General features: G+C 41.2%; 1 protein-coding gene across 5 annotated transcripts in view; it reads right to left on the minus strand.

The window, feature by feature from the left end:
* OTUD7A (OTU deubiquitinase 7A) overlaps positions 1-20,111 on the minus strand; it is a 109,330-nt gene that overhangs the window by 61,353 nt on the left and 27,866 nt on the right. Inside the window, exons 3-4 of one of the 5 annotated variants that reach the window (XM_083586353.1) lie at positions 12,026-12,157; positions 745-819 (exon numbers count right to left, since the gene is read on the minus strand). The exons of 1 other annotated variant lie outside the window; for it this stretch is intronic. The gene's annotated coding sequence lies outside the window, so the exon portion shown is untranslated. Of the gene's footprint in view, positions 1-744; positions 820-1,463; positions 1,527-12,025; positions 12,158-20,111 lie in introns of those variants that run through there. 3 more of the 5 variants (XM_083586356.1, XM_083586355.1, XM_083586354.1) reach the window with 3 other exon arrangements.

The following is a 20,111-nucleotide window of genomic DNA, read 5'->3' on the forward strand; positions in this document are numbered from 1 at the left end:
CACCTTCTCAATCCGGCCCGCGGATGGTCCAGGAATCAGCTTGTTTTTAGATGAATAGAATGTGTGCTTTTATTTAAAATGCATCTCTGGGTTTTTTCCAAAATATAGTCCGGCCCACCACATAATCTGAGGGATGGTGGACCGGCCCATGGCTGAAAAATGTTGCTGACCCCTGTCCTAGGACATCATCATGTATTTAGCATGATTTCTTGTCAGTGAAACCCTCAATTCAATCATTGAGGATGGCAAGCCCAGTGCAGAAAAGCTTTGTATGGTGAATGGCCCGTACAAATGGCCACTTGACCTTAGTCATGTCCATCATTTAAATGGGTCTTCTAAGAGTAAAACTTGGTTGAATGCCATTCAATATTTAATTACACCAGGGGTGGCATAACTTTTCCATATTCCCTCTCATTCATTATCTCTCCCTCCCCCATGCAACAATTAGGATTAGAGCAAAAAGGGGGGAAAGGGAGAAATCTGTTTGTGGGGAAATGAGAAGGAAAGGCACCGTGGGCTTCATATATGGTGGCTCCTCCTCCCCAATCAGAATGTTAAATTCTTACAACCAAGTTTGCATCTCTTTGTCATACTGTATGTTTGGCAAGTTTTCATTTTCTCCCATTCCCATATTGGTTCTTTCTTATAGAGTCCATTATAGTGGACAAGCAACCATGCTGGTTTGTTAGGTGAACACCACTGAGTGATTCCAGGCATGTGGGTATAGGATTGCAGCTTTAATACCTGCTTACTGGACAATTGTCTTCTGTTTTTTTCTTTCAAGTGTCCCTCCTTTCTGCTTTCCTCCAGCCACAAAATCTAAGAATCACACAAAATAAAATGCCCATGACTGACAGGTTAAAGCAAGGCAAGACAATTGCTAGATGAACTAGAGCATTTTATTTTCAAGGTAAATATGAAATACCTGCATTTGGAAAGTACAAGTTAAATATTCATATTTAAGAAATGATCAAATTGGTTTTAACATGCTTAAGTCAAGATTACCTAATTATCTAGCTATTATTTAAAAATGGGGGAAAAAATATTTTAAAAACAATTAAAAACAATTTTATCCAGCCTGTAAGAAAGTGCATGATGAAAGAGAGAGAAGGCATTGCATATTAGTTAAAATAAAACCCTACACACCCATGTCATTTCATTCCGATTACATCTTTTCTTCTAACTCCAGTTCACCCTCACTGCACTCTTATTTAGTGGCCACTCTCACACACCACAAGCAACAATGTGGAAGCTGCTTCCCAAAGTATGAACCACCCTGAGACCTGCAGGCACAGGGCGGCATACAAATTTAATCAATAATAAACACTAATAATGTCTGTGAACGAAGCATCTTTGTGGGCAGAGCCAGTCACGAGGAACCTTCCCACTCATCCTTTCCTCCCCTGGGCAGCTGGGAATGATACATGCAACTATCCTTGCCCATATGGTTACTTAATTCATACCTACAGTGATGGGACTGCAGCTCTTTGTAGAAGCTGATTCCACTTCAGAGAGAGAGGGAATATGCATGTGTGAGGAAGGGGCACCTTCAGTAGACTGTCACTTGTCAAATCCTTGACTGGTGCAAATTGAGTTTGCTCAAGCTAAAGATAATGTTTCTGAAGTGTGGGACCATATTTAGCAGAAAAGGCTATATTTGTAGGAACTGACCAAAGGGTCACTTCACCAGTGGTGCATTTCAATAATGGGTGAAGTGGCATAAGGCATCTGTTTTGGAACTGAGTGGGTATACCAAAGGAGGTTTCTAGGGTGCTACGCAGGAGTGGGAATGCGGAGGAAGTTTTCAAGTACAGGGTCAGGTTTAAGGTAACCTTTAAAGCCCTTCACGGCCTAGGACCCTCGTACCTACGGGACCGCCTCTCCCAGTCTGCCCCACGGAGAGCCTCAAGGTCCATAAATAGCAACACCCTAGTGGTCCTGGGCCCTAAGGAAGTTAGAACGCTCTGCCTCATGAGACCAGGGCCCTGCAGGATCTGATTTCTTTCCGCAGAGCCTGTAAGACAGAGTTGTTCCGCCTGGCCTTTGGCTTGGAATCAACTTGATCCTCTCCCCCTCTTTCCTTCTGGGATGGAACCCCTATTTGGGGACTTTTTTCTGCCCCACGTAGGACCAGTCTGGATAGTTGGCCTTGGTGAAGATTTGACATTTTCTCCCCCCAAACAGTTTTTGATCTGGGCTTCCACTGAAATGAAGCTGCATTTTACCGTAAGTTGTATTTTAATCCTGTTTTTAAGTTTTAATTGATTGTTTTTATACCTGATGTTAGCCGCCCTGAGCCCGGTCTTGGCTGGGGAGGACAGGGTATAAATAAAATTTATTATTATTATTAAGAAGGCACTATGCATTGCAAATGCTATTGTGGTAGCACACTAAGGGGTTGTGTCATTTTGCTAGTAAAGGTGATAAGAGGAAGAATTTAAGCTAAGAAAGAAACACAGAAAAATAAGTTAAATGAGAAACTCTGCATTCAGTCTGTTCAAAATGGATGAACAGATCACCTCCTACACTATCCAGTGACTATACCACTTTACCACCAATTCCTAATTATTATTTCTCTTGGTGCACAATGTCATCAAAGGCTCCTACTTTACTGTATATAACATGTCTCTTAAAACTAAAGTAGTAGATAAGAGCATAAATAACAACTGGATGGTTGGAAATAACCAGTGCTTTTTTTCTGGGGGGACGCATACCCCTAAACATTTTGTGAATCTAAGTTTGGCCTCATTGAGGGGCAGTTTTCCAATACGAGTAGGAAAATGAGAGTACCCCTAAACCTATTTTTTTAGAAAAAAAGCACTGGAAATAACCAAGTGGCTGATTTTAATAGGACATAATCTGGTTCTATATATCAGAAATCCCTGCTTATTCCTAAACTGGATCAATTTGGTGATGCTGTGATGTACCCATAGAAAGAATGTAAATAAATATATTGCCAGGCAAAACAAAAAGATGAAGATGAAAACTTCAATCATTATATCAGCTAGAGATGAATAATGATTCTGAGAGATTATTCTTTTCCTTTTGGATTCCTTTTTTGAAAAGTACTACTTGGGGAGCTCTAACATGGCACTCTGTGGACTCACTAAAAACATGAAAAATGATACATGCCTAAACTAGAAAACAATGTTTGTGCCTGTGGCACATGTTCACATACATGGCTTCTAGATACCTGTCTTGGAATTTTGAATGAAGTGTGGAATATCAATATTTTCAATTGTATTGAAACAAATAAATGCCCCCCCCCCAGCTATTCTCACTCTGTTTTTCAGGGCCTGTTTAGAAGGCAGGAAACAGAACTACAAAAATGTTATAATTCAACATTTTTGCAGCTCTGCCCCCTGCTTTCTGGACTGACCCTCCTCATAGTATAATGAGGCACTAAAGACAGGAAGTCCATTTACTAACACAGCTGAAGAATTACTGTCCCTAGCTCATTCACAGCAATGTCATAAAAAATAACAAATATAAACCTAATATTGTATGAAGTTATTTCTTGGCTATTAGACACAACACAGAAGGGAACTGGATGCTACATCTCAGAAATAGGTTTTCCTGCTTTTTATTTGAAAAGGACAATGGAACCTGCAGCCAGTGGGAACATTGGTGTGCTTAACGCTTTGGAAATATCAATTCTTCATTAAAAAAATGTTGAAGTCCTTGAGGCTTGATTAATGCTCATGGGGTCTAAACAGAAAGTATTCTGTTTCTCACAGGAGAGCAATCTCTCTTTGTCTAAATGTATGTGCTTCTGTGATTTGTAGCCAAATATAGTAGAAAGATGTCCAGCTGCTCACAAAGAGAAATTTTTACAGAAACATATCACAACTGACAGAAACATAATTTTATGCCACTCAGAACCAAGACGATAAAATTAAAAACTTCTCTGTAAAAAAGCAATTTATGATGTCCCGTGCAGTATCCATTTTTATATAAAAAATAAAAATTATGCAAGTCTTCTCAAAAGACAGATCCAATAGTGTTTAGTTACATAAACATTGCAACTGAATGTTTTAATTCTCATATTGTAGTATTGCTTGAATCTAACAATTTCTAACCTCAGTATCTTTTGCTACAATTAGGCCTGTTTTATAGTTTGCTGCATTACAGAGCAGCACATCCAGGCTTGCAACTACAGTGTAAACACAGCAATGAAATGCATATACAGCAGAGCACCACAGCTAATTCTAGTTCCAGGAAAATAGGGATGTTTGTCAAATTTCTGGTCTGTCACATTCACTTTACATTTTCAGGTGCACTCTTAATTTCAAGTGTATAACTATAGTATATAATATGTGAAGAGGGCCTTAGATGGGGGGGGGGAGTGAGCACTCATTTTATATCAGAAACATTCACCTGTAAACAAAACATTAAGAATTGCCAAGGTACCTCAGCAGTAATTGGTTCATTGTGGCAAACACTTTAATAGGCAACAGTTCCCCTCATCATATACAGTAAGTGACTAGAGTTATCAAAGGGAGAACCCACAATATTGGGAATGCAAGATGACGTAGGACCAGTTTGCACACATCCCAAAGTCAAATCATGGTTTGTGTGAATGAGGAAAGGTGTGGGCTCCCAGAAAGGAGAATGGCTGCTTTGCTCCTCTCTTTGGAAGTTATGATGCAGCACTAAACTAAGCCAAGCCATGGTTTGATATAGTGTATTGTCTGAATCCAAGCTAGTAGTTTAGCTCTTCTAAACAAATCACAAGCTGTAGACCATAAGACAAACCTTGGTTACAACTTCTGGTTTATTGGGACAGAGCTATACCCAAAACCTGTGTTTGAATGACATGGAAATTCAAGCCATGGTTTAGCTCAATGCAGCAGAGCAACCAAGCAACCAAAAATAAGCGAAGTAGCCATATTCTTCTCTCCAGGAGTGCTTAGTTGCACTACATTTGCCTTAGCAGCACATGTGAAAAAGGACACTGATAGCTGAAAAGCTCTGAACATATAAACCAAATGTATGCCACCAAATACTAAATGGCTGCTTCAGTACTATACAAGAATATATGTTGTGGGCCCCAGCCAACCGTATGGCTGGAATAGGTTCCACGGGGTGTGTGCACTGGGACACCCAGTCTCAGTGATCACGGGTAGGAGGAGGAGTTACGCTAACACCAGACCATGTCATTACTGAGGAAGCAGGTTTAGTCGCTGGTTGAAGACTATTCCTGCCTCTGGATCTGGCCTTGACCGAAAGGATACTGGAATCAACAAGGGAAACCCACATGACCTTAAGGTGCTGCTGTGCAATGCCAGGTCAATGATTCACAATACGGCTGTCATCCACGACTTGATCATGGATGGAGGACATGACCTGGCATGTGTAACAGACACTTGGTTGGATGAAGCAGATGGGCCTGTTCTTGCTGCTGCTTGTCCACCAGGTTTCTCTTATGCACAACAACCAAGGTCATGCGGGTGGGAAGGGGAGGTTGCAGTGGTTATTAGGAAGTAATTAGCTTCCACCAGGCATTCCATTGGGTAGACCCAGTTTTCTGAGTGCGTGTTTTGGAAGTTGGGTAAGAGGGGCAGTACAGTGGTACCTCGGGTTACATATGCTTCAGGTTACATACGCTTCAGGTTACAGACTCCGCTAACCCCAGAAATATTACCTCGGGTTAAGAACTTTGCTTCAGGATGAGAAGAGAAATCGTGCTCTGGCGGTGCAGGAGGCCCCATTAGCTAAAGTGGTGCTTCAGGTTAATAACAGTTTCAGGTTAAGAACAGACCTCCAGAACGTATTAAGTTCTTAACCCGAGGTACCACTGTACAGGATTCCTTTTGGTGTACCGACCTCCCCGCTGCACCAAGGATTCCCTGCCTGAGCTGCTTCGGGTCATGGCGGATGTTCTCCTGGAGACACCTAGTTTGGTTGTCCTAGGGGATTTTAACATCCATGCCAACACGACCTTACAAGGGGCCACTTGGGACCATTTGACTCCCTTCCAGTCAGGATTCAGGCCCCATCATGGGACTGAAACCACCTTGGTCGCACTGGTCAATGATCTCTGGCGGGCTAGGGACAAAGGTGAAAGCTGTTTCCTAGTTCTGCTGGATCTCTCAGCAGCCTTTTATGCCATCGACCATGACATCCTTCTGGACAGTCTAGAGGGGCTGGGAGCTGGGGGCACTGTTATACTGTTCCGCTCCTTCCTCTTGGTCCATGTCCAGAAAGTGGTGATGGGGGATAAGTGTTCAGACCCCTGGGCTCTCACTTGCGGGGTGCCTCAGGGTTCCGTCCTCCCCCCGCGCTTTTAACATCTATATGAAACTGCTGGAAGAGATCACCATATAACACTGATCCTTTGGCTCCCAGTACGTTTCCCAGACATTGGCTCCCAGTACGTTTCCAAGCACAATTCAAAGTGTTGGTGCTGACCTTTAAAGCCCTAAATGGCCTCGGCCCAGTATACCTGAAGGAGCGTCTCCACCCCCATCGTTCAGTCCGGACACTGAGGTGCCTTCTGGCGGTTCCCTCACTGCGAGAAGTGAGGTTACAGTGAACCAGGCAGAGGGCCTTCTCAGTAGTGATGCCCGCCCTGTGGAACGCCCTCCCATCAGATGTCAAGGAATAAACTATCTGAAGGCAGTCCTGTTTAGGGAAGTTCTTAAGGTTTAATGTTTTATCATGTTCTAATATTCTGTTGGAAGCCGCCTAGAGTGGCTGGGGTATTATTATTATTATTATTATTATTAATTGTTATTATTAATAAAATCTGAATATGAGACAACTACTTTTTGCACTGAGTGTGAGAGTGCTACTAAGGTAATATGGCAGGTTGTATCCATTTCACTTGAAGTGTCATGGTAAAACCTGCTAGAGATAAAATACTGCGGCGCTGGAAGTTTTGCACTAAAATTACATGCTTTTCTGTGGCCCTGCAGAGAGAGGCTTGGCAGGAATAGGGATCCAGCTTCAGTAAAGCGTGAGAAAGTCAGGGCCAAACTAAATGTGGCATTAACTGTACTGATGTAATTTGGGGATTCTTAACCATGAATGGGATTCAGTGGGTCTGTGAAGGAAATCAATTTCTAAAGCAATTTTGTATGTGTTTATGTCCATTTTTCTGGAGAGGGGGTCCACGGCTTTATTTCCCCCAAAATAAGAACCACTAAGGTAATTAATGTGCATTTTTTATGTAAACAATGTCCACAAGGAAGCCTGAGCCGTCTTGGGACCAAAGGTGAGGTAGGGGAATTTGATACTTTCTCCCTGCCATGGACTTGGGTAAAAAACACCTCTTGACAACAACTGAGGTTTCCTATAAAGTGATGCAGTTTCTGAGTTGTCCATCCTCTTTCCTCTTCTTTCTCTTTTTTAATATCATTTTTATTATCCAACAATATTTCAAAGCATTTATCATCATATATATTTTTTTTAACATACAAAGTTTCTTCTTGACTTCCCACCCCCTCCCTTCCTGATGTTTGCTTTTTAGTCCTTCTTATTAGCTGTTTTGTAAGAAGTCCTTTCTCTTTTCTCCATTCCAATCTCACATCTATTAGATTGTGGACCAGTGGGCAGGGACTAACTCTGCTTAGAATATAAGTACAGCACTTTGTATCTTTACTGCTTAGCGTTTTTTAGAAGCCTCCCCTGCTGCCCTTTTGAAGCACGAGACGCTAATGTAATAAATAATACTAACAAGTGATGTTAGTATTATTTAGTACATCAATTACTTATTACTGCTACTACTAATAGCAATATTATAGCCCCATTCAAATATGTTGCAGGTAGAGACCCACATTTTCCAACTCACCCTCTCAGAAATGCAAAGATAGTTTGTGTATTAACTTTCACATTACACACAGAACTGCAGAAGTCAAACGGACTAGCAATTGCTGAAGCCAGCTTGCTGACAATGCAAATCTTTTCAATCTTCTATGGAATTTCTATGGAAATGTGAATAATGTGACATGAGTGACAAGTCTCATCACTGTCTTTAAGTCCAGGGTTGAAAAAATGTCAAGTATGGTTTCTGGTCTTCCTACACCAAAACACTACTGTTACCCATCACCCTAGACCTACCATATGAAAATAGTTAAGCATGTAGTTAACTACGTGAACTTTGAATAAAACCACCAAAACCATTATTTCTGAGTGTAACGAAATTATATCCATAACTCAAGATAAACTGCACAGCCTTAAAAACCTGAGCTCACCCTAAGTACTCTCATTGATCAATAAATACCCTATTTTATAGTGTCTCCTCTCCCACAAATATTATGCCCCAACCTTCTATTTCAAATAATTATACCCTGCCATTCCTCAATGAACCTAAGACAGTTAACATCAATAAGTTAAAATAATAATGAATTTATGAACTTACTCTGACTTCTGAGCCATCCCTAACCCAGTGCTACTAACCTTCTGTGTAGTGAGTGAACATGCTCCTCACACAAGCAGTCCAGGCTGCACAGAAAGATTTACAGATAAGAAAGGTATTCCGATTTTGAGCAGGAATGCTCCCCGTTGCCAAGCAACAGCTCATTCACTCATTTGCTCACGTTCTGAGGACCATTTAGTGACTCCACTAATGGGTCTCCTACCTCACATTCCAACCTCTTTAACATGTCCTTCACTTACAAGGCCATGCCATGGGAGAAATGTGAATGAAGGCCTAAGAATCACTCCCAGGACAGGAGCAGGAACCACTTTGGCAAAAGGGGCTACAGAAAGATCCCTCCTAGCACTCAAGCCTCCCCACAGGTATCTCATGCCCTTCATGGCAAGATTTAAGTAGGAGGTGGATTGTGTGCACTCACAAACCACAGCAAGTATTAGCAGACATAGGAGGAGCAGCAGCCAGGTGGTCCTGTTTTTCAGGAGGAGGGAAAAGGACACAATTTGTCGTTTCTTACTCTCCCCAAACCTCTACTTCCCCACTCAATGTTTATTCGTTTTATTCTTTATTCATTATTTTAGGCCACCTTTGCATCCCAAAATGTCTAAGCAGCAAAGAGCTTAGGCTCAAGGCTGGTAGCCAGGGAGCAAGGTTTAATGTCTCAAACCAACACTGCTAAAGGAAAGTCCGAGGCAACCAGACCCAAACCTGAGCACTTTAGAATTCATCCAACATTTGGCAGGATGGGAGGAGTAGATTTTGTTATGGGGTATTAATCCTTGCACTCTAAGGCACAAAAATCATTTGGGTTTCAGATTAGAAATCAGCCCATAAACCTTCAAAAATTACATGGATTGCAGGATAGGCTAAACTAGCAAGTCCCAAACTGGAGAGCTACATTGCTATCTATAGCATTGCCATTAACACTACAGTGTAGTGTTTCCCAAAGTGAGTGATTCTAGGAGGTGCTGGAATAATCCAGGGGACAGTAGCAGCCTTGGTTGCAATTTGGGGGCATTGAATAAAAATAAGGGGGCGGTGGAAGCATAAAGAAGAGAAGAGAATTAAAAAAACCTGTTTGTACATGCTTCATCTGTTCTGTAATGATGCCTACTGCCAGGTCAGGCACCGTTGTGGGACGGCGACAATGCCTCCTCTGGATCCAGCGGTCATGCTGGAGGCGAGGAGCTTTCCTGCGAACAATTTTTGGCTTCCCCCAGGCCCAGGAAGTGGATCGCAGCTTGCCTACCTATTTAGCCAATGGTAGGCAGGCTGCAGCACCAGCCCTGGTCCTGGGGCAGATTGGACTGAGCAGGCAGGCTTCACTCCAGTCCACCCCATATTTCCACCCCCCTGAGAATAGGGCAGTAGGGCAAATAAGTTTGAGAACTCTGCTAGAGTGCTTAGTTAAGAGCTGGTGGAGTAATGAGCCCTGAATAGGAGCAATGTAGAGCTACAACCTTCATGCTGTTTCATCCTAAAGGTAAAGGTACCCCTGCCCGTACGGGCCAGTCTTGCCAGACTCTAGGGTTGTGCGCTCATCTCACTCTATAGGCCGGGAGCCAGCGCTGTCCGCAGACACTTCCGGGTCACGTGGCCAGCGTGACAAGCTGCATCTGGCGAGCCAGCGCAGCACAAGGAATGCCGTTTACCTTCCCGCTGGTAAGCAGTCCCTATTTATCTACTTGCACCCGGAGGTGCTTTCGAACTGCTAGGTTGGCAGGCGCTGGGACCAAACGACGGGAGCGCACCCCGCCGCGGGGATTCGAACCGCCGACCATGCGATCGGCAAGTCCTAGGTGCTGAGGTTTTACCCACAGCGCCACCCGCGTTTCATCCTAACATACATTAAACTCAGTATCAATGAACATTGATTTTTTTTCCCCTTTTAAATGTCTAGGAGCTAAAAAAAATTCCTCCTAGCTCTCAAGTAAATCATTTTCTCTTCAAATTATTCATCTGAAGAGGTATTTAATCCATTTTCAAAAACAGGCACACTATAAATTGCTGGAGAGTCGCTTTAAAAAGCCATATTCCAAAATTAGTTACTTTCCCTGATGAGAGCAAATTGCTCTTCAGATTACATGCTGATCACTTCTTTGTTTTTAAAGAGAGGATTTTTAAAATTTATTTTAACCTTTTGCTTATTTTATTGTGCTTCATTATCAGTAGAGTTCATTTGTTTCAGAGGGATAATTAATATGAGATTCAAAGCATCAGCTAAAGGCAATAACCTGCTATTTTGCTTTACAAGGCATCAAACTACTATTCTGAAACATAAAATATACACATTTGACTACTGATTATATGACACACCATGTGAGCTTAATTTTCTTCACTTTCTTGATCTCTCTGTCCAAATAAAGAAGTACCAACATCCCACCCATTCTGAACACAATCCTACCTCCTTCCCTGAGAAACTGCGGAGCAAAAAGCCCCAATGTTTGTGTAACCCACTGATAGTCTGAGCTTGCACAGATAAACCGTTCAAATTCATACTCCTAGGAGATGGCTACATCCATTAAAAGCACAAGGCTTCCCCCAAAGAATCCTGGGAACTGTAATTTATTACTGGTGCTGGGAATTATAGCTCTGTGGTGGATAAACTACAGTTCTCAGGATTCTTTGGGGAAGTTATGACTGTTAAAGTGCTATAGATGTGCTTTAAATGTATGCTGTGGGTATAACTCTTGTGTCTGGAAAGAATATAATATAAATTGGTTGTAAATGAACATCAAATAAAGTTTGCCACCAAAATTTTCCCTCCAAAGAAGCATTTCTTAATGCACCTCTTTTTCTCTGCTATATTTTACTCTGTGGGATACAATGCAATATATTATTCTTATTAAGAGTAAAGGTAAAGGGACCCCTGACCATTAGGTCCAGTCGTGGCCGACTCTGGGGTTGCGGCGCTTGTCTCGATTTACTGGCCGAGGGAGCCGGCGTACAGCTTCTGGGTCATGTGGCCAGCATGACTAAGTCGCTTCTGGCGAACCAGAGCAGCGCACGGAAATGCCGTTTACCTTCCCGCCGGAGCGGTACCTATTTATCTACTTGTACTTTGATGTTCTTTCGAACTAAGTTGGCAGAAGCAGGGACTGAGCAATGGAAGCTCACCCCGTCGCAGGGATTTGAAGACCACAGCGCCACCCTCATCCCCTTATTAAGAGTGTCATATGCACACATGTGAACATTTTCATTCTGTAAGAAATGACATAACTTTGAGAGATACAAACAAAAAACAGTATACATCATTTTTGTTTAGTTTTTGAGGATTCCCAAACTGTTGCAAGTTGTGTTGAATCATTAAGATGAGATTGGATGATACAGAAATAAATAATCAATCTAATGCACTGAGCATATTAGAATCCCAGAAAGAAAAGCAGGGGATAAAAACTAAAATAAAACAGTTAACACAGAGACACCACCACTGGTTTACAGTCACATGGTTTGGGACAATGCTTGTCACAAGGGGCAAATGTTCATTTCCTTCTCTGGGATCTATTTCTTCAATATGTTTTATTTAAGAATAAACAGCAGCCGTCTTAACCTGCTAAAATTAGTCCACTTGTTTAGGCTGTCTGCTCTTCATCCCAAAATAGCTAGAGAGATTTTTAAAGCTATTGTTAAGTGGTCCATTTGACTTACTTTCAGTCGACTTTAAGTAACAGTTTTGGGCGGCATGTGTTAGATGAACCTTATACCACTTCTTTTCAATGAAGACAACAGTTCATTTTTATCACAGTAGAGTGTGTGAATAAGTTGTGTCCCCTGAGAAATCTGTAAGGAAACAGAATGCCTGTTAGTATGAAATTCATCACGCTACCATATTCAGCTTAATGAATGCACTGTATTAATGACAAGCAGCATCTGGGATTCAGCTGCATATATGAATAATCAGTCCTCTGCCATGCCTTTGCTTTTTTGGCTGTCCAGTGCAGTAAGTAAGAGATGCTTGATTCTTGCTTTGCAGCTGCAGCATACAAACAATAAATGAGACAACTGTCTAGAACAGCAAATAAAAAACCAAGAGGTGAATGACTCAAATGCTTGCTGTGGGATCTTGTATCAAGGACTGGTGATTTCATGTGCATTCATGAGGGATTTGCCTGGAACCAAATGGCTAGGAAACATTTTCCTAGCTGTTCCAGTATTTCTGGCTCAAGACTGTAGTCTAGCTGGCTACTAAAATCTATTAGTAGGTGACAGGTATAATTTTAGTGGTGTACATTTATGGACTGCATGGAGTTGTATGGACTGTGCTCAGGTAGAGACCTGTAATTATTTTCCTGTATCATCTCCATAACCAGAAATAAGGGAGCCAACAAATCCGCTTGTGTTGTGTGATGACAGTGCAGCAGGTGCTAAAAGTAATGATAAGATAATGTCAGGGCAAAAATGAAGAGAGCTTTGAATGCTCTCTGTATTCAGACCACACTCAATAGCTAGATAACTAAAGTTACAGATAGGTAGCCGTGTTGGTCTGCCATAGTCAAAACAAAAACAAAAAAATTTTAAAAAAGGAAGGAAATTTTTTTTTGTTTAGATAACTAAAAGCATTTATTCCCTATTAAATACAGCAGAAAAATATACACACAACAACATGTACATCAAAATAATGTCTGAAAATCCTTCACTGGTATTGCTCCCACGTGAGAGCTTTCTCTGTCCAATGCTAATTTGATTATTATGTTCACTTTGCAAAGCTAATTAAAAACAGCAATAGGATTAGACCTTCAATTTTAAAACACTCAGTACTTGATTTCTCTAACAAAGAGTGGAGGAGAGAAAATGAATATGAAAGCCCTAAGAGGTAGGCTCCTACCTGAGCATGGGCAGTGATAGAGAAGGATTCTGATCACACATGAAGGTCTTTTTCTTTTCTATTACTTCACAAATTCTAGACCTGATCTTTGTATGAAAAATATATATTGTGGATAAATGTTGTACAAATTTGAATCCAGTGTAATTTCAAAGTATTTTTTTAGAGCAAGTATGGATACAACAGCTAAGAATGTACAAATACTAGATTCCAGAAAAGTTCCTATCAAACCTGTGGCAATTTGAGACTAAAACTCAAGTTGATTAATTGCATTGATTTAATCCACTAGAGGCGGTATAGGGTAATGGCTAAAAGTGAGTGGGAAGCTCCTGGTTCCAGTGTCACATCAGCCACAAATTTAAGTAATGCTCATGGCAATCTAAGCAATTCCCTTCTTATTTATTGATAGCCTTAACCTATCCTAGTCATCAATTAAAGATATGACAATGAAGTCACATGTCTTACTCATTGACCACATTGAAAACAACTTTGTCAAGGCAGACCAAGCTGAGTATCTATATTAAATATTGCATCCTTGCTTTAAACACCACAATTGTCAGGAAGCAGCTCACAATTTTAAATTGCTTTCCAGTAAACAGATGTATCCCAACTAAAATGATCTTATTATGAAACTTAGTTCACAAACTAGCTGAAGAAAAAGATCTTTGTCTTTCACGGACTATCTGTCATGATCAAAAATGAGACAATAGCATGGATGGGGGCACAGCAGTCACATTTTACCCTAGTGGAAAACACTGATGCAATTTCTGCTAATGCTTGTTTACACATAGGCCTAAAGTTCAACAGAACTACACGAACAACATGCAAGTACAGATAGCACTGCTTGGACGTAGGTTAATCCAGATCTGGGGGAAAGCTCAAGGACTGCCTCTCCCCATACGAACTGACCTAGGTCCTGCAATCATCATCTGAGCCTCTTCTTCATGTGTCTCCACAAGAGGTCCAGAGGGTGGCAAGATGAGACAGGGCCTTTTCTGTGGTGGCTCCCCATTTGTGGAATGCTCCCCCCAAGGAGGCTTGCCCGGCCCCTCATTACATATCTGTAGGCGCCAGGTGAAAATGTTTCTCTATAACCAGGTGTTTGGCTGACTAAACATTCTATGGTCTTTTAAATGTGTTTATGGGAGAGAGGGCTACTGGATTGGTTGGTTGGTTGGTTTGGTATTTTGTGCTCTCATTTTGCATTTTTATGCTGTGAACCACACTGTAATCTTCCAATTAAGGTGAGTATAAAAAATTAATAAATAATAATAGGAATAAATAACTGTCATATCCTAATGCACGACTCTGTATATGCCGCAGTTCTACAGGAGAAAGCAGGGAGAAGGCAAAATGTGTTATTAGGTCAAGGAGAATTAAAGATCTGCATGTGACACAGTCTGAGGAGGCAAGATGTTAAGCAGAAGGTCTTGCAGCAACGATGGACGAGGCAGCCTTTTGAGTCGCTTTCAGCTCCCTGATGACATGGCCTTCATTCTGTGACCTCATTCATTCATTCATTCAGTACCAAGCAGCTGACCAATAGATAGTGTAAGATGGGAATGTCTGATAGCCAGAAATAGAACAAAATTGCTATTGATTTGAAAAATAAGCCTTGGGAGAGAGAATACATGTTCACATGCATGTATACACACACACGCACACACACAAGCAATTGCGACAGGAGAGCTTTGGCTAAAGAAAAAACAAATCATTTACACGTTACAGGTTATGTCAAATGTTGGAGTGCAGTGAGAAGTGTCTCTAAACTGGAAGGAAAACAAATGTGATTCTAAAGCACACAGACATTCCTCAGGAGACCTAAAGGAACATGCCAGGAGATATAGAGAGTATTTTAGTCCTTATTCAGTAGTGCCAACGGAAGTCTAATCTGCAGTTTTAAAAAAGCCTTCCCCCCCCCAAAAAAAAGTCCATACACAACGTATAAGAGTAGAAATATGAGTATTCCTACTATTCTCATCTAGACTTTCTTTGTGCGATTAAGTATTTTTAAAAATAATAATAAGCCAGGTAAGAATTGCTGACAGGGTAGATGAAATATTATAAATAGATTTGGGAACACATTTTAGTCAGTCTTAAAAATGGCAAGGATCTGATGATATCAGATATCATCAGTAACATGATATGTTGAACTTAGATAGAAAAAATGTTTTTTCAGACCAAAGTTCACAATTCAAAAAAGAACTCTTGCAAAACAAAGATAAACTTTTGTCTAAAATGTATAACCTGTTATTAGAATGGGAAACAAAACACGAGCTAGTTAAAGCCTCAATGACACACTGGGCAATAGATAGAGGACACAAAATAGATTTTAACCTCTGGGAGAAACTTTGGAAAAACCACTTGAATTTTACAGCATGTTATTCTTTGAAAGAGAACTATGTGAAAATGATTCATAAATGGTATCTAACTCTGAGTAGGCTTGCTAAGATTTACAAGACAGAATCAGGTAAGTGCTGGAAGTGTAAAGAGGTTGAGGGAACGTTCTTTCACATGTGGTGGACATGTATTGGGAAATGATTTATAATAAACTGATTTATTTTTTTAATTACTTCCCCCCCCCCGAAAACAAAGTCCTTTCTGCTGGGGATAACTCAGACTGAAATCCCCAAGTGTCAGAAAAGGTTATTTATGTATGCAACAACTGTGGCCCGTGTTTTGTTAGCCCAAAAATGGAAAGTGAGCGAGGTCCCAACTAAAAAAGACTGCCAACTTAATTTGACAGAATATGCACAACTTGCAGATTTAACATACAGAATAAGAGAGCAAGAAGAACATACATTTAAAGAAGATTGGAAAACGTTTATTGAGTATATGGGAAATAACTGTGTACAGCTGAAAACACTGGTAACTTTAAGATAAATTCAACAGAGTAAATATTTTTTTACGAATGTAATAGTGGAAAACCGATTGGAATAGTTAATGTAAAATATGCAGGGATGTAAGATACAAAATGAATCATGGAACAAGAAGAAGGGAAGTCATTGGATATAATAAAGTTTAACCTCTCCTGCACCTCTACTTCATCTGCGGAAAACAGTACCAGGAGACTCTTTCAGGTGGTCTGGAATCTAACAGAACCACCTTCGCCATCAGCATCTGGTGCAGACTCTAAGATCTCCTGTAATGACTTTGCAAAGTTTTTCACAGATAAAATTGCTGAGATTCTGAAGGAGGCAGACACCACAGTGGGGGCACAGCAGGGGTGGGAGAGTGTCAGAGCTCTGTCTAGTTACCGTATTTTTCGCTCTATAAGACGCACCAGACCACAAGACACACCTAGTTTTTGGAGGAGGAAAACAAGAACAAAAATATTCTGAATCTCAGAAGCCAGAACAGCAAGAGGGATCACTGTGCAGTGAAAGCAGCAATCCCTCTTGCTGTTCTGGCTTCTGGGATAGCTGTGCAGCCTGCATTTGCTCCATAAGACGCACACACATTTCCCCTTACTTTTTAGGAGGGGAAAAGTGAGTCTTATAGAGCAAAAAATACGGTATGTTGTATGGAATCAATTCCAACTTGTTGCCTCTGAGGATATGGATGGGCTTCTTAGATGAGTGAAACCAGCCACCCGTCTCCTTGATCCTTGCCTATGCTGGCTCATAAAAGTGATCCAGGCAGGGCTGGGCAATGGGTTTTGTGGGGTGGTGAATGCTTCCCTCTGTGAGGGAGTCTTCCTGGATCCCCTTAAAGAAGCAATTATTAAACTGCTTCTTAAAAAATATCTTTGGACCCAGCCATTATGGTCAATTATCACCCAGTCTCAAATCTTCCATTCTTGGGCAAGGTGATTGTGCAGCACACCTGGAGGATGTGGACCATTTGGATCCCTTCCAGTTGGGATTCAGGCCCCATCATGTGACTGAAACTGCCTTGGTCTCTGGCAGGCTAGGGACAGAGGTGAAAGCTGTTTCCTAGATCTGTTGGACCTTTCAGAGGCTTTTGACACCATCGACTGGACCATCTAGGGGGACCATCTAGGGGGGTGGGAGCTGGGGGCACTGTTATGCAGTAGTTCCACTCCTTTTTTCTGGGCCATGACAAGAAAGTAGAGTTGGGGGTGAGTGTTTGGACCCCTGGGTGCTCACATGTGGGGTGTCTCAGAGCTCTATCCTCTCCCCCATGTTTTTTAACATCTATATGAAGCCGCTGGGAGAAATAATAAGGGGGTTGGGCTGGGTGTTCACCAGTTTGCGGATGATACCCAGCTCCACCTCTCCTTTAAATTGGAACAAGTGAAGGTAGTGAATGTCCTGTGTGAGTGTCTGGAGACTGTTGGAGGATGGATTAATGAACGAATTGAGGTTGAATGCCGACAAGACACAAGTACTGTACTGTTTCTGGGAGACAGGGGATGGGCAGGTGTGGGGGACTCCCTGGTCCTGAATGGGGTAACTGTGTCCCTGAAGGACCAGGTGCACAGACTGGGAGTCATTTTGGACTCACAGCTGTCCATTAAGGTGCATGTTAATTCTGTGTCCAGGGCGGCTGTCTACCAGCTTCATTTTGTATGCTGGCTGAGACCCTACCTGCCCGTGGACTGTCTCGCTAGAGTGGTGCATGCTCTGGTTCTCTCCCACTTGCACTCCTGCAACACGCTCTACGTGGGGCTACCTTTGAAGGTGACTCAGAAACTACAACTAATCCAGAATGTGGCAGTTAGACTGGTGACTGGGAACGGCAGCCAGGATCCTATAACACTGGTCCTGAAAGACCTATATTGGCTCCCACTACATTTCCAAGCACAATTCAAAGTGTTGGTGCTGACCTTTAAAGCCCCAAACAGCCTTGGCCCTTTATATCTGAAGGAGCATCTCCACCCCATCATTTAGAGTGGACACTCTGGCAGTTCCCTCACTGCAGGAAGTGAGGTTACAGGAAACCAGGAAGAGTGTCTTCTTGGTAGTGGCGCCCAGCCTGTGGAACGCCCTCCCATTGGATGTCAAGGAGATAAGCAACTATGAAACCTTTAGAAAACATCTGAAGGCAGCCTTGTATAGGGAAGTTTTTTATGTTTTATATTTTGGAAGCTGCCCAGAGTGGCTGGGGCAACCCAGTGAGATGGGTGGGGTACAAATAAAATAATTATAATTATTAATTATTATTAATCATATGAAAGCACAAGTAGGGAAAATTGTTTATGTGCATGTTCTCTTTCCCAAAATTACAGACCAGTCAGAATGTTGGATATCTCTTCTAAAATATATGACTTCAACAGCAGATATCCTCCAGTTATATTTTGTGTGAACAGCAAGCTGAATTTAGTAATTTCTATTCCACTACTGATCACTGCTATACTTTGCCCCATCTTGTTGGGAAAACTGTTGAAAACAATGAAATGCTTTTTACAGTGTTTGTTGGCCTATCATAAGCTTTTGATTCAACAGACAGAAATTGTCTGTGGGCCAAACTGCATGCCATTGATATAGACCCTAGACTGATCATGCTTCTTCAAATTACTACTGTTAAAATCAGTATAGACAGGAATGGTCTTTTAGCTAATCCAATCCCAACTATGAAGAGAGTTAAACAGGAATGTGTTTGAGCATCCCTCCTTTTCAGTCTTTATTTTAATGATCAGGATAAATTGCTTGGTAAGTGAATGCATGCCCACCTGCCATAGGAAATAGAAAGGTCAGTATACTCCTATATGCAGATGATATGGTTATATTATCTCTGACCAGGTGTGGTTTGAAAAAGCAGATGGACTTGCTGACTAACTTCTGGGAGAAGAACAAATTAGCATTAATTTTACCAAAACAAAAGAGGTTGTATTTAGTAAGAAACCTCCCACATTTAAATAGTTAATTCTAATTATTCAATTGACTAAATCATTTTGTTTTAGGGGTCCTTTTCACAGTTATTTCCTCTTGGAAGGCTGATCAGGGTGCTTCTCTCAGGAAAGCAAGTTATCTTGTAGGAGCTGTTCTGAAGTTCTTCTTATACAAAGGGAAGGCAAATAGTTATAACAGACCTTAAAAAATTCTTTAAGATTATTATTTCCATGTTATATAGTGTAAAGCTTTGGGGTCTCAGTCAATCATTAGTCCAGGAATTGAAGGATGTTCAACATTTATTTCTAATGATAGTATTGGCTGTCTTTGTTGGTATTCCTTCTGTGGGTTGGCTTTCTGTCCAGACTAGAATGCGAGTTTGACTCTTAAAACTTTTGTAACAGAATGCTAACTCTGTCATCTTCATGTCTAGTTTCCCTAGGTTATGGCATACCCATAAATTCTCAAAAGCAAGTTACTACTTTACATACAGTTGTCAGTGAACTTAATAGTGAGCTGATTATGATCTAATCAATGTTTAAATTTCAGGTATAAATGTTTGGATATGAGAGAGCTTCTATGATTTATATGTTAACTATTCATTCCTTGAGTTTTTCCAGGCTGTATCCATGCATTAAGACAATCAAAATGCTAACTATCTGTAGTTAATTACTTTGGCTCCACATAAAATTGCTTCTACAGAATTAAGAAAAGTTATGGCCTCTGCCCTTCTAGATGGCTGTTTTAAGAACTATCCTTTGAAGCAGTGTTTCTGTATGTTTTGTAAAGCATTCTCATGATCTGAGTTTAGCTGCAGAAAAAAAGTTACATGAAGTAAGTTTGTGTGCTTTTTGCTGTCAGATAGGAAAATTATATTACATTGCATGCTTCTCTAACTGCATTGGCTACCAGCTGTTAGGATTCTTGCTCTGTGCTTGCAGTCATGGGATTGTTTTGTCACATAGTGGGAAGTGACAGAGACAGGATGTGTGGATTACTGTGTTTCCGTGATGTAGGACTATTGTCCTTTGTTCTTTCTCTTTGCTGTCTGATGAGAAATAGGAAGGAGCTAAGTCAGAATGCTCTGAGTGTATTATACTGTATGTAAAGAAAGTAG

The sequence above is a fragment of the Podarcis filfolensis genome (genome assembly GCF_964270895.1).
Source record: "Podarcis filfolensis genome assembly, chromosome: 14".
Taxonomy (NCBI): domain Eukaryota; kingdom Metazoa; phylum Chordata; class Lepidosauria; order Squamata; family Lacertidae; genus Podarcis; species Podarcis filfolensis.